This window comes from Lolium rigidum, chromosome 5, assembly GCF_022539505.1.
Source record: "Lolium rigidum isolate FL_2022 chromosome 5, APGP_CSIRO_Lrig_0.1, whole genome shotgun sequence".
Lineage (NCBI taxonomy): Eukaryota > Viridiplantae > Streptophyta > Magnoliopsida > Poales > Poaceae > Lolium > Lolium rigidum.
In genome coordinates this window covers 57,915,255-57,925,911 of record NC_061512.1, presented here as the reverse complement: position 1 = coordinate 57,925,911, position 10,657 = coordinate 57,915,255, and positions in this window count along the sequence as shown.

Below are 10,657 nucleotides of genomic sequence, written 5' to 3'. Positions count from 1 at the left end.
AGCCTCCTACTTCGAGAGGATCCTCTTCTCCTTCGGGGAAGGCAAGCTGGCTGGACGGACCGACACGTGCTCTTCGGGAAGCACTTGCCCGTCTATGCGGGCGAGAATGAGGCCGCCATCCAGGGAGAGCGCTTTGCGCATCTCGCAAGGCGTGAATCCGATGGAGAACCCATGGACCTGCCGCTCCACCCTGAGCTGAGGCACCATGTGGATCACCTGGACTTCATGCTGTTCCACACCCAGAAGGAGCTGGACAACTCGCGTGCCTACGCCAACCAGACCCACATGGCATTGGCTCATCATGCCGATGCTATCAAGCTGCTCGCCAAGGACCGCAAGTCACTCCGTCTGCAGCGTGCCAAGAATGCCGTTACCATCGACCACCTTCGCGCCCGGATAGTATCCTTGGAGGCCACTGTCAAGGCTCAAGAAGATCAGCTCGAATGGGATGGATGAAGACGGTGAAGACATTCGGGGAGGAGAAGCCTTCCCGAGTGATGATGAGGACTTCGAGGAGGATGAATTCACCGAAGAGGAGGACTATGAGTTTCGGAGGCCGGAGAGGATGGAATCATCCCGATCGATGTGGATGATGAGGATGAGTAGTTGCACTAGTTCACATGTGTAGGTGTGGGTATGTATCGGGATCCCCTTGTATCGTAGAGCGGTGAATGGTTCTTAAAACCAACGGTGTGTTAGCTTTGTAATATTTGATGTTTGGTATGAATGAAAAAGTGTTGTTGGTTGTACCCCTCAACACTACTCAAGTTTTGAAACTTTTCAAGTTTATCTCAAACAAACCATAGAAATTCCCCGCTTATCTTATGATCCACCTTATTATTCAGATGGCCCCTCCTACCCGCAACAACCCCCGTGCCCAAGCCAACCAGATGCACCTTGAGCACGCCAAGATGACTGACACCATCAACATCCTTGCCATGGAGCGCAAGGCACTTCGTCATCAACACGCCAAGAAGGACTACCTCATTGCTCGCCTCCGCGTCGAATAGCATCACCGGAGCAGCTCATCTCAATACCCAACCATGCCCCCGGAGGCAAGTCCACTGTGACTTGCTATGAATGTGGTGTTACGGGTCATTACTCTAGAAAGTGCCCGATAAAGCCGCCAGCAATGCCCCAAGGACTGGAAGCAATGCTGTACCCATTACCCAAAAGGACAAGTCAACGGTAACCTGCTATGAATGTGGAATTGTGGGTCATTACTCCAATGAATGCCCCAAGAAGCTTGCTAGGACTGCCTTCAATACCGCTGCAATTGCCCAGCAGCAGCGACCGTGTCGCAACCGGAAGGAAGTTTGCCCCAAACTACCCACACAACCGCAACGGTCGTTACTACCGCTTGAATGCCATCGAAGCTCAGTGAAGCACCACGAGACCATGCCAAGTATGTCTTCCTGTTAATAAAATGCTCAATCTCTCTTAGGAACCTAACTTTTCTTAAAATCTCGGGACGAGATTTGTTTAAGGGGAAGGGTTTGTAACATCCCAAATTTTCAAAACAAAACAAATGAATTTCCCTAGTTCCAAATTTTGGAACCAACAAAAACTTTTATTAAATTAAGTGTGATACATAGTGATCTTGCTTAATTCTTGTGCTATTGCCATGATTGCTTGTTATAGTAGTTTGAAATGATCTTAAACCCTAAACCTCACCCCTCCTATCACCATACTAGTTAAAATAAAATAAAAAGGAAATTAAATAAGAAAAAGGCATATGTGCCTATGGCTAAAATTATAAATCTTTACTCTAGACTTTTCCACTTTAGTTAGAGGATTGGAAATGCTTCATAAACCTTATATAGTACTTCTTAAATCTTTTCCAAGTTGAAACCAAAGAAAATAAAAAGAAACTAAAAATGCCATATAGGCATATGAGAGTAAAATAGCAAATAGGGGAATTTGAGAAATTTGACCCTAGGACTTGTGGTGAATGGTTGGATTACCTCCATATATCATTTCAACAATCCACAACACCTTTTGAATCAAGCCAAGTCAAATTAAAAATCTCAAATGCACCATATGCATAAAGTCATATGTGACACATAGCCAATTCACTAAACCTTGACCTATGACTTTAAACCTTGACCAAATGGTGTGAAACCACCTCTAAGCCTAATATAACACTAAATGGACCCTAACTCATGTCCAAGTGAAGCAAGATCAACCATCTACAAGTTTAGTAAAAAGTGACACCTCATCTCTTATGTATTAAGGCCAAATTTGCAAATCTTTGAACAAGACCATTTGAATTGGTTTCAATGCTCTTAAAATGTTTCTAAACTAATAAGAACCACATTAGAGTCAAGAAAAGTCAAATCAAATGGAGAGAAATCACATAGTGAGAAAATCCCCAAAATTCCCTTACATACACTTTATGTAGAAATGCAAATCCTTCACCAAGGCCATAATTACTTGCTTCCTTGCTTCTAAAATACTTCGATATGATAAACTAACACAATTGCATCTTTGGATCAAGAATCAAATCAAAGGAAATCAAGATTTCATCTTACATATGATAATGGTCATTTGGGCCAAAATTATTTTCTTCACCACTTTACCCCCCTGTATTTCTCAAATCCTAAACTAAACTTTGTCAACCAAAGCCATGTCATCCAAGACCATGTCAAGGTGAGTACTTTTCATGTTGACCACCATGGCCAGAGTTGACTAGGTTGACCAGTATTAAATTGCCAAAAGAGGATCAGAGAAGAAAAACAAGATCACCTCAAATTTGAAACTCGCAATTCTTTTCCAAATTGAGTGCCACCACCACCAAAACCTCACATTAATTATATCATTAAGATTCACCAAAAAGAATTTCAAAATTCGACAAAAAAGTTCATGCGGCCATTTTCACGAACACTTGGCGGCAAGTAATTAGAATTGAGTTACACTCTTTTGTCCAGCAGTTTCTTCCCTAAACCCCTTTAAGCTTGTGATCATTTGCTAGTTCTAGGACCCCTGCATCATCTCAGTACCTCCTTGATCGATTAAAGTGAGAGAGAGGGAGAAGAAAACCCTAAAACTGAGCATGCCATTGCACTTTCGGCCACCTTTGGCATCTCCATCCCTGGCCACCATCTCACCTCTTCTTCTTGTCCTGGAGTATCCCCGCAACACAAGGACACAGGCGGTACACGGCCCAGCCTCGCCAAGCCACGGTATTGGCCGGAACGCGCTCGCCCAAAACCCGCCGGATCATGCCGGCACGCGCGGTGATCGCGCTCCGGCCACGCAAGGACGCGCCGGGACGCCCAGCACTTGATCGACGCCGTCCTCCTCCTCGCATCCCTACCGCCGTGTCGAGTAGCCACTCCACAACCTCTAGCGCCTAGACACACTCAAGCACTCGCGAAGCATGGTCACCATCGTCCTCGCCGTCGACGTACCGCGGGTGCCGTGATGATAACCGGACGCGCTCGAGCGATCCCTTCGTCCCTTCTTCGCGCCAGCTAGCTCTCGAGCACCGCTAGGACGACGCCTACCCACTGCCGTCCTCGCCTTGCCCTTTCGCTCGCCACAGGAGCCGCGCCATGGCCGCGCCCTTGCAGCACCCCACGGCCACCATGTCCCTCTATAAATAGAGCTCCTCAGCCCACGATCTCTTCACACATTTCACTCCCCTCTCCTCACTGACTCTGCCTGACCACCCAATTTCACCTCATCTCGCCGGAGCCGCCCCAATTGGAAGCTCAGAGCCGCCGGAGCTCGCAGACCATCGCCAGTGATCCACGCCTCCTCAAGCTCTGCCACTGTACCAGGAGCCTTTTCCCCCTCGCCAACGTCGCCTCGAACCTCGACATCGACCGCCGGCGACCTACGGCGCCCTCCGACCCCCTAGGTACGCCGCCGGCACGCCGGGATCTCGTCGGAGACGACAAGGCTCCACGGCCGTTCGATCGCGTTCGATCTAACGGATCACATAACGCATACCGTTTCACGGGTTATGAACCGCCGACGGGTGGCCCCCACCTCGTCAGGCGGCCCGCGCACACGGGCTGTGTTGCTGGGCCGTGCTACTCTGTTTAATTCGTTTCGGCCCATTCTGTTTTCCCGCGTGGCCCAATAATTCAAATATGATCTTTTCCTTTTAGTTCAAATCCAATACTGATGCTGAATTCAAATTTGAATAGTTTAAAATATACTACACCAAATTTGACAAATTTTATATAATTGGAAAGCCCATGAAATTGTCTAAATGATGCCACTGGCCTCATATCCAAATTCGTATTAAATGTCAAATGACAAAAATAACAAGGCAGAGACTTTGGCACATTCAAACTTTATTTAAAAATCAACCAAAATAAATTTTGAAGTAATTCCAATTCTAATAAATCGCAATTGATGTCCTCTAATTGATTATGCAATAACATAGCCCTGTTGTTTGTATGATCATAGACTAGATCAAATAAAATGGCTATGTAGTCATTTCTAGAGTATTTTAAGTTGAAATTCAAACTCAACCCTAACATGAGATTTACCTCTCATTTAAGTTTTGATCCTAAGTACTAATAACCAGGGGGAATGACTTAGGCTAATGAACCCTTGAGAATTATTACTTAGAGATTTTAAATTCATTTAGATGTTAAGTATTAAAACTATGTGAAGTGTAGCACTTCAATTAAATGAAACTCACATATAATAGATATGAAATGTTGACTTTTGGGTCAACCTATATTTCATACCTTATTATTATATGGAGAGATTAAATCTTAATTTTAGGTAATGCAAAGAAATGAATTCTTTAAAGACCTACCTTTCAAATTTTAGGAATTTAAATCTATGAGGTGTAGCACCTCATTTAAATCATTCTCACAAGTAATATTAAGTAATGTGATGACCCTTGTTGCTTGGTCTCATAGTTGCTCGCTTAAGAATATTAAATGATTGCCATAGTAGCATTTAAATTGTTCCAACTAATTATTAAATCATATGAGAGGTATCCCTCTCATTTAAACCTTTGTCTCAAGTAATTCTACATGAGGTAGAGACCATGGTCTATTAACTCTCATATGGAATTATTTGAGGATATTAAATCATTACTATGTTGGTATTAAATTGCATGAGGTGTATTCCCTCATTTAAATCATGTTTCTCAAATAATAAGTGTGAAGTGTTGACCTTAGTCAACATGTGCTCCTACCTTAGTATTTGAGGAAATTAAATCTTAACAATATTTAATGAGAGGAGATTAGTTCTCCAAACAAATAAATAGAAACATTAATTAATATTGTAATGAGAGGAAACTATTTCCTCCAAAGCATTAAAGAGTTATACTAATAAATAATTATAATGAGAGGAAATTATTGTTTTCTTTAAAACAAAGTAAATCACCATGCTAATAAGATGTGATGCTAGCATAGGCTTGTGTGAATCTTTGGTGTGTTTAGTCTAGCATGCAAGTTTGGTGTGGTGATTGTATCCTCGTATTCGTTTATAGACGCTAGTACCGAAGGCTACGAAGGGGACGACGAGAACATCTACGGAGAAGAAGGAGGAACATTTTGATCCATACACCAACCAAGGCAAGCTAATATTCTTGCAAGATACCCTAAGGCAAAGCTCTACAAGAGCAAGGCCTCATACCCATTTAATTTATGCTTAATGATCCTATCCCAAGTTTTTACCTTACAAGTTTTTGACTTTGGTTTATCAAAGCTTTACTTGAGTTTATTTATCAAAGTTACTTTTTGATTCATGATTCATTTTTGTTTAGTTATGGAGTAGTGCAAGAGTATCAAACTTAGCCTAGAGCAATCCAGAGTTACTTAGCACCCCTCATAACTAGCTGCTAGTGCTAAAGATTAAAATTGACTATTAGAGATGGGAACTTGTGAAAACCAATGACGTTGAAAACACGGGAATGATGAGTCATTCTATTGAAAGATTTTGAAGGTGAATATGACGGGTGAATGACTTGGTGAATTTTACGAAACCGATGGTTGGGTTCGGATGCGATACCATTCCAATTTACAAGTACCCCCACAATACCTGATTATGGGTAGGGCTTAACTGGAAATTTATGTGTCTTTGTATGGGTTCCCTCTAAACAAACGTCATCGGGGTTATGCCAAAAGCTGCCTCCACCACAACACAAAAGAAACGACGATAAAGATGAGGTGAATGTCCGGCCCAAGCCTCGTGCGGTTCTCGGGTTGATCGCGGTTTTCACCGGGAGGCCAAGCTCATGGGGAGAGGTGCTCATACTAAGTTATGTAAGTAAAAGGTTATGGTTGATGATCCGCGTATCGAGTTACGATTATTCAGTGGTTACCCCGACGGATGTAATCAAAAGTTGTGGCACAAGTGTACAACCTCTGCAGAGTGTAAACCTATTCGAATAGCCGCGTCCACGGTTAAGGACGGTTGGAAAGGCCATACTGTTCCGTCATCAGACCATTTTCAAAAATGTGACATATGACTGGTGTTTTAAATTTTGAAAGGTGAATGGTGGATTTGAATTAAAATCACAACCAAGTTGTGGGAATGACACTAATGTTCCCTCTTGAGTTAGTCTAGTGATTCAAGCATCTTTACTAAATGTTTATGAAATAAACTTGGCTTTATGCAAATAAACCTAGAGCTTAGTATCCCCTTACTAGAATTGATAGTTCTTACACTAGTATTAGTTTGCGAGTACTTTAAAGTACTCATGGCTTTGTCCCTGGCTATTCAAATGGCCAGACTTTGAAGGAGAACAACAGTACGAGGAAGATGGACAACAGGACGTCTACGACAACTAGGACCGCTCCTGACGTCAAGCGTTGGCCTCGTGGATTAGATAGCCACTACTACTTCGCTTCCGCTATTTGTGATGTTCGTTGATCAATAGATCAACTACTATTGTAATATTGGATCCTGTGATCTACCTTTGTAAGACGATTACGTGTTGTAATAAATGATGACTCTATGATATTCAACTATTATGTCTCGCAACAACACTATTCCTGGGATTGCGATGTATGGCATAATAGGCATCTGGACTTAAAAATCCGGGTGTTGACAATTTGTCTAATGTCTGATGGCCTTAGCTAGCTGTAGGTGCTAAGTGTGTGGATTAGGTTAGCTATGGTTTCATTCTTGGCTGGATTTCTCTAGTTATGCATGGATTTGCATAACTGTTGTTCCCATAGGATGTTTACCTAGTGATCTTACCCATCTATGCTTGCACCACATGGCTTGCTAGCCAGATGATGACACACACTGGGTATTCTACCCTCCTGTCTTCCTGTGATGCATGATATGCTTATTTATGAGCAAGATATGATCTTGCTCAGGCTTTTGTGTGGTATACCTCACTCCAGCTCCTAGAAAATGAGTGTTGGTGTAGAGGATTGCTTCTGTGTTGTTCTTGTGGTTGATTTACTTGCCCTGCTCCTCCTGGTGATCTTGTGAGCTTGATTTAGTGCTGTGGTGAGTTATTGGATTGAACAGCAGTGGCTGTTCATGTGTTCTTGAGTTCTTGTGTTCTTACCAGTGAAGCCTGTCGATGAATGAGCTAGGGTTTGGCTCAAAACTGTTATATATGATGCTCCTATGCTCTATCTGGTCGACAGCTTGGCTCTGGTCACTTTGGTGACTCTCCCAGGCTTGTGTGCTGTGAGACATGCACACCAGCTTGTGAGCTGCCTGTGTGTTTGCTGCTTGGTACTTGGTCCAGTGAGTGGATCAGCTCGGCTGATCATGGTCATATCCTCTCATTTTCATTTTTCTTGTTAACCTGCCAAGTGGCTTTGCCACTTGGCTTAATCCTTGTTTGGTCTTTGTGTGTATGTGCAGGGACAATGTGATGATCAAGATGAATTTGGAATTCATCAAGTTCAAGATCAAATGAAGATGATCTTGTTGAATTTAGTCTAGGATCATTAAATTGTAATTTTTCTTTATTTTTCTTTCTTCTATTCTGCCCATTTATGTAATGTGTTGTAATTCATTTATTTCCATTATGGATAATGTAAAGACAATGTATCTTGTGTGTTATTCAATAAAGCTCAAAGTTTTCTCTAATGAGCTTTACTTTAATATAATTGTTCATCTTATTTATTATTGATCATTTACTTAATGAATTTCCTCAATTGAATTATTTAAGTAATTATTTAATGTTTGAATTTGAAATTCAAATTCAACCTTCGTTTGAATTTAATCATGTCATAGCATTTAGAATTCAATCATGTGAATTCTCCCCTCTCTTCTCAAAACCCTAAACTAGTGAAGTGAGAAGCAAGTTTGTCGCACTCTCGAAACCCTAATCCTGTAAGGTGTCGAGAGAGAAACTTGTCCCCCTTCGATGCAGTTTTTGTTTAAAAGCGCGAAATTTCCCCAGAATTTACTATGCAATGCACATCCCTTTCTAAAATCTACCCCTCGATCGTCTCTAAACCTGGGACATTACAGTTCTGCTCGTCCCGAGCAGGTAAAACGATAACAAAGATAATTTCTGAAGTGATATGCCATCATAACCTTGATCATACTATTTGTAAACATATGTAATGGATGCAGCGATCAAAACAATGGTAATGACATGAGTAAACAAGTGAATCATAAAGCAAAGACTTTTCATGAATAGTACTTCAAGACAAGTATTAATAAGTCTTGCATAAGAGTTAACTCATAAAGCAATAAATCAAAGTAAAGGTATTGAAGCAACACAAAGGAAGATTAAGTTTTAGCGGTTGCTTTCAACTTGTAACATGTATATCTCATGGATAATAGTCAACATAGAGTAATATAACAAGTACAATATGCAAATATGTAAGAATCAATGCACAGTTCACACAAGTGTTTGCTTCTTGAGGTGGAGAGAGATAGGTGAACTGACTCAACATAAAAGTAAAGAGAATGGTCCTTCAAAGAGGAAAGCATCGATTGCTATATTTGTGCTAGAGCTTTTATTTTGAAAACATGAAACAATTTTGTCAACGGTAGTAATAAAGCATATGAGTTATGTACATTATATCTTACAAGTTGCAAGTCTCATGCATAGTATACTAATAGTGCCCGCACCTTGTCCTAATTAACTTGGACTACCGGATCTTTTCAATGCACATGTTTTGACCAAGTGTCACAATGGGGTACCTCCATGCCGCCTCGTACAAAGGTCTAAGGAGAAAGCTCGCATTTTGGATTTCTCGCTTTTGATTATTCTCAACTTAGACATCCATACCGGGACAACATGGACAACGAGATAATGGACTCCTCTTTAATGCATAAGCATGTGGCAACAATTATTATTCTCATATGAGATTGAGGATATATGTCCAAACTGAAACTTCCACCATGAATCATGGCTTTAGTTAGCGGCCCAAAGTTCTTCTCTAACAATATGCATGCTCCAACCATGAAGGTGGTAGATCTCTCTTGCTTCAGACAAGACGGACATGCATAGCAACTCACATGATATTCAACAAAAAATAGTTGATGGCGTCCCCAGAAACATGGTTATCGCTCAACAAGCAACTTAATAAGAGATAAAATGCATAAGTACATATTCAATACCACAATAGTTTTTAAGCTATTTGTCCCATGAGCTATATATTGCAAAGGTGAATGATGGAATTTTAAAGGTAGCACTCAAGAAATTTACTTTGGAATGGCGGATAAATACCATGTAGTAGGTAGGTATGGTGGACACAAATGGCATAGTGGTTGGCTCAAGGATTTTGGATGCATGATAAGTATTCCCTCTCGATACAAGGTTTAGGCTAGCAAGGTTATTTGAAACAAACACAAGGATGAACGGTACAGCAAAACTCACATAAAAGACATATTGTAAGCATCATAAGACTCCATACTGTCTTCCTTGTTGTTCAAAACTCAATACTAAATGTTATCTAGACTCTAGAGAAACCAAATATGCAAACCAAATTAGCAAGCTCTAAGTATTTCTTCATTAATGGGTGCAAAGTATATGATGCAAGAGCTTAAACATGAGCACAACAATTGCCAATTATCAAATTATCCAAGACATTTTAGAGTTACTACATGTAGCATTTTCCAATTCCAACCATATAACAATTTAACGAAGATGAAACTTCGCCATGAATACTATGAGTAGAGCCTAAGGACATATTTGTCCATATGCTACAGCGGAGCGTGTCTCTCTCCCACAAAGTGAATGCTAGGATCCATTTTATTCAAACAAAACAAAAACAAAAAACAAACCGACGCTCCAAGCAAAGTGCATAAGATGTGACGGAATAAAAATATAGTTTCAGGGGAGGAACCTCGATAATGTTGTCGATGAAGAAGGGGATGCCTTGGGCATCCCCAAGCTTAGACGCTTGAGTCTTCTTAGAATATGCAGGGGTGAACCACCGGGGCATCCCCAAGCTTAGAGCTTTCACTCTCCTTGATCATATTGCATCACACTCCTCTCTTGATCCTTGAAAACTTCCTCCACACCAAACTCGAAACAACTCATTAGAGAGTTAGTGCATAATAAAAATTCACATGTTCAGAGGTGACACAATCATTCTTAACACTTCTGGACATTGCATAAAGCTACTGGGACATTAGTGGATCAAAGAAATTCATCCAACATAGCAAAAGAGGCAATGCGAAATAAAAGACAGAATCTGTCAAAACAGAACAGTCCGTAAAGATGGATTTTATTAGGCCACCAGACTTGCTCAAACGA